The sequence below is a fragment of the Coptis chinensis genome, chromosome 4 (genome assembly GCF_015680905.1).
Source record: "Coptis chinensis isolate HL-2020 chromosome 4, ASM1568090v1, whole genome shotgun sequence".
Taxonomy (NCBI): domain Eukaryota; kingdom Viridiplantae; phylum Streptophyta; class Magnoliopsida; order Ranunculales; family Ranunculaceae; genus Coptis; species Coptis chinensis.
The window spans coordinates 65,000,055-65,005,475 of record NC_141459.1 but is presented as its reverse complement, the minus strand read 5'-3'; the positions used below and the strand labels follow the sequence as shown (position 1 = coordinate 65,005,475).

Here is a 5,421-nt window from a genome sequence, read left to right as displayed (position 1 = left end):
TAAAGACACCAAAGTTGCCTTCAAAATAAGAAAGACCACCGTAAGGATTTAACCGTAATACAAACCGCACACGGGTTAAGGTTGTTGTGACTTGTGAGACGATTGAGAGTGTTTTCTATAATAAAGGTTGCCCCACCATGGCATTTTCATGGACAACCAAGTAATAAAGCAAAGATTTATTCTATCAAAATAAGTTCTCAATTAATAGAGAAACCGGATCAAGATTTCCTAGCAACCATGCCAATAAGAAAAACCACCGTAATCGATGAGGCTAAGCTTGTTGATAAAGTCTTTGAAGTTTTCAACCACAAAGGTCGCCCAACCATAGCACTTCCATGGACGGCCAAATATGCATAATTTAACATGGCATATAAGGAGTTAACAATGAGTGTAGATTTAGACACAAACCATGAAGTAAATAGTAGACCTGATTGAATAAAGTTATGAAAGCTGACAAAAGGGGAAAAAACTGACTTGTCAACGTTAGGTGTAGCCAACGGATCATATAGTTCTTCTTTCTGCTCCACAGATGGGACAACACCTGCCATAGCTACCATCTCTTGTGTGCCTTCCGCCTGAAAATGTCTTGAGAACAGTTAGGTTACCAATGGAATTATATTCATGTATATTATACCTTCATGACTTACATAATTTAAATTTAAAAGGATGAAACAGGGCTCATCTTAAAGAAAATTAAAATGTACAGATGCAAAAAATAATATATAGAGTCCAAATATCAATAGATAATTTCTTCCATCATTTAGTCCTCCTTTGTTTGAATCTAGTATCACACACCTAATTTAAATTGACACGGGTACACATACCCATCCGACACCGATACAAAGTGTCCAATATGGTGAAGAACCAAAAATTAGGTATATCACATACAATACGTGTGTGTCATGTTTAACACAAACACATGGATACATATCTGACATGGATTATTTTTAAAATATGGAGTGTCCATAATACATAGACGCACACCAATTCTCGAGTGTTTCATAAACCTATAAATAAGAAGTAACACTAATAATCAAATTTTTAGGCCAATCAAACACATGCCAAAAAAATTCTCTAAAGAAGCGTTGAACATAAGGATTATTTGACAAATTAAGTGTTTGCAATATCTTGCCTGTTGAGGATACCGCCCATATCTCGCGTATGCACCGTATGAATATAAAGAAGGGTCTGGAGCAGCCCCATAACCATATGCATCATAGCCTTGCCCATAACCATAATAAGCACCATTCCACTGATGGGGATCTGATGGCTGAGCCCAGACGCCCGGCTGATCATGTAATTTGACAAGAAAACATCGGTCGCTGGCCATGTAAAAATGGAACTCCAACATTTTAGAACAGTATTTGGCAAGTTAAAAATCAAGAAAAGAACTTTGAAGGAAGTCGGGGTAATTGTGTTCCAGTCATGATTAATATGTGAGGAATGTGACAATAAAACATCATGCACTTGTTGCTTTGAAACTCGCCAGGGAATAAATCGTTCAAATCCTCAATCTCCTCAAAATGTTCATAAGTATGGAAATAGTTATAGTAAACAAAATTCACTGGTTTCTAAGAATAAAACGTTATAGAGTTCATCCTCACACCATATATGCACAAATAGAAATCTAATTCAAGGCCCTCCCTATTCAATAGCAAGCATATATCATAGATTTACCTGTTTAGCTGTCATACTTCTACCCCATGAAAGGCGTACGGTTTGCTGGCCAATCATAGTTCCATTCAATCTCTGTATTGCTACTTCCGCAGATTGCCTAGACAGAAAAACATAGATTTAAAACCTTAAATACTAACAAATAGATAAAAGAAATTGAATATCAATGAATGTAAATGACCATCCTGACTGATCACCAATGCAGAAATACAATATTATACCCTTAAATTGCTAATAGCAAAAAGAAAAGAATAATGTGCTAAAAGTAGCATGCTTCTAATGTTTAGAATTTGGAAGTCACAAGCAAGCAATTGACAATAGCTAAAGTCTAAAACGAAACAAAACAAGGTACTACATAAATTAATCAATAAACAAATATAAGAAAATATAAATTAAAGCAAAATAAAACCGGTAATACAATGAAAAGGGGGATTCAAATATACCTAGTTCCAAACTGTATAAAAGCCGCATCCTTTACCCTCGGTATTGTTTTTGCATAGACAAGATCACCAAATCAAGGTAAATATTTGCCTCGGTTCCTCCTCTGTGACATTCGGGTCCGGACCACCAACGAATATCTACAGTAGAAATAAGACAATCATTAACTTTTAAAGATGGGAATGAAATTCATTCGAATATATTTACCTTGACTTCTTCATTGTGTTGGTAATATCATTGTCTATAGCTGGAAATGGTCGCACTATCGCAGTTGTTGAAAGCAGGTGTTGGATATATCGCGCCACAAACAAATTGAGAAAGTAGAGAATAAATTTTACTTGTAAGTCCGCCCATAACCATAAACCATCCACTAACAATCTCTAAGGCACAAAACCGTGCAATGGACGGTGCACAATGCTTATCTTTTTTTTTATCGATGCGGTGGACGGTTGAGTACTATGCATATCCGCAAACTATGTAAGACCATTTTCAAGCAGAACTTAGCACCAATAACTCTAATGTTCAATACAACATAAACACCAATATAGCACTAGTATCGTTTCTTTCTTAGGAAAAAGATTCTTACCTTTCGGTCAAGATATCACGGTTCTTTGGAAACCAAGTAGCCTTCTTTGAGATGCGATTGGCCCCGCTTGAGCAATACACCCCATTCATTTCACTCATAGCAAGTTTCCTTTCCAATCATCGAAAAATTTAACAAATCCATAACCCTTAGAATCGACCAAGATTAGGATTAGTCACCACCTTAGCACCTCTAACGGATCCGATGTCGCTCTAAAAGTCTTTTGTAATAAATAATCCGTAACGTCCGATGCTAAATCCCCAACAAAAATAGAATGCTCGGGTCCTACATCAGGACATCTTTCTCCAATCCCAAAAGATGCCCAATTCAATCTAAATGGTTGGTCAGTCCCAGGCATTAGTGTATCATTATATGTTTGCAAAACTCGTTCCGCAGCCCCATGAGAAGCAAACTCCACAAAACAGTAACCCTCAGGCTGTTGCGTAATCTTGTTACGTATGATTTTTATTGACATCACCTACCAACATACTAAATATTAATTAAAACACAAAAAGATGAAATAAAAGAAGATGGGCATTGAGTTCTTTTTACCTCTCCAGTGTGAGCAAAGCTAGTATTGAGGTAATTTTCTTCGACCCAGTATTGAAGATCACCAATCCAAAGAGTTCTTATTTCTTCAAGAGTAGTTGGTTGGTAGTTATGATGATTGTAATTACTTGTTGGTGGTACTGACCATGTTGCTGTTTGTTATGCTCCTCCTCCACTCATCGTCCATTGCTGCTGCTGCTGCTGTGAATCAAAGATTGATAAAATGTAAGGAAGAGAATATGCAACTTGACAAAGTAGAAAATAGTGCATTCCTTTCAATGCGCATGTGCTCTGCTGATTTAACTCAATGCTTCTAATCCATTCGGATCACCAGCGATAGATGGTTACTTTTTTTTTCCTTTGGTCTTACGGGGGATTTTGGACAAAATTTGCAACCTCTTCGTCGAGCTTTGTTGAGCAGTCAGTTGCTTCATTTTTCTTTATCGGGTACTCTTAGAATATCCGCCTTTTAGTCGCCCTTCTTTTTCTCTGTTTCATTTTATTTTTTTTAGGTGGGAGAGGACTTCTAAGAGATTCTATGTGAGACAAAGAAGGGGTAAGCATCGATTTTAAGCTTCTGTTCTAGTTCCAGGATGTGGGAGAGAATGGAAAAGAATCGGTTCCTATTCTCTGATTAGACTTTTCCTTTTCTGAACCTCTTATTAAATAATCCAATTATTGCTAATTAAATGACATTAATAGTAAGGCGTACAATTGAAAATGGCGTGGATTTGGTTTTCTAATATACTACCACATGAAAAGACTGATTGGTCCTATTTAAAGGTGTTAAGCAATTTTTTTTATTTAAGGACAATATCGGTACTTAAAATTTATAAAGGCATAAAAAGACAAAGTAGTCCTCATTAATAAATATCTAGGCATCTGATTTTATTATTCATCAAGGGCATTATGCGTCAGAAAAGTCTCGGATGAATTTAAGAGGCCACGATCATTATAGGCTATACTAGTAGTAGAGATATACTAGCCATTTGGCCCGGCCTATGGCCGGACTTGCTACATAGATATCTAATTACTCAAAAACCTAAAGTCCACTTGAATAAATAATATATGTATATTGATAGCTAATGATTTATTGCATACTTTGTTTGAAGGGTTTATGTTTTCCTAATATTTTTTGAAGGGGATTGCAAGCTCTCAAACCTTGATCTAGTAAGTGTAAAGCGTACATATATCTTTTCTGGCTGATACATCAGCAGTAGCGAAACACAAATCGATGTCAATTTCAAATCTAGATGAGAGTCCTACCTTAGCTTTCTCAACTGCTTGACAAAGCATTTGGACAGCTAACTTGGCGATTATATTGTAGCATCAATCCCATGAATGCATTTGATCTCACTCACCAAGCAATAAGCTCATTAATAAGTATTAGTGGATGTAGCCTTGCCATTAACCCAACATTCATTATTTCCTTATATTGAACATCAGTAGTCTCTCTTGGAAAAGCAATGATGGCATTAGATACTGACTTTCCGTAGTACTTCTTCTCCAATTGCTTTTTATGCCTTCGAATCATGGCTGCAATATTTGTTGGAGAATACTGCTTTCCATAGGCAACACACACATCTCCATTAGGAGCCCTGACTATCTTATAGAAACCATTTTCATTTCTTTCGACTATCTTATAGGAAACCATTTTCATTTCTTTCGATCTGGACCAGTGGGTCATCGTATTTTCTGCCTAAAAGACGCCAAATCCTAGTAATCGTGTTTGTTGGATCGGCCCCTGCCAAACTCTTTGCCTGCGGTCCAATAATAAAATTCCCCTCATAGTTAGCTTTCTCCTTCCATAATGACTACACGTGTCTCGCTAGCTCCAAAATTGATACCGAAATCAAGAACAACAGTTTTTGTAGCATCTTTCTTCAAAATCGCCAAAGGTCTCTTGGGTTGTCTGTGCTAACCTCTTTGTCTTATAAAATTACATTTGAATATTTATTTCAAATACATTTTCAAAGAACAAAATCAACGTTTTGTTTGATGTTAAACAGAAAAATAATACAGGGTTGGTTTGAAGAAGTTACCGACCGATCGATAGCCAAAAGAGTCGATTTCTTGAGAGGTCAATCTTCAGGAACACATTTTATAGTCTGTTTGATATGCAAATAAATTGGATTTCTAGTCCCAATTGATGTATGGATGAGTTGTCTGCCAAGTTT

The 5,421-nt window shown here is 36.4% G+C and overlaps 1 pseudogene; it reads right to left on the bottom strand.

Annotated features, from left to right (window-relative positions):
* Nucleotides 1–218: 218 nt before the first annotated feature.
* LOC147504397 (polyadenylate-binding protein RBP47B'-like) lies at nt 219–4,540 on the bottom strand (annotated as a pseudogene).
* Nucleotides 4,541–5,421: the final 881 nt, after the last annotated feature.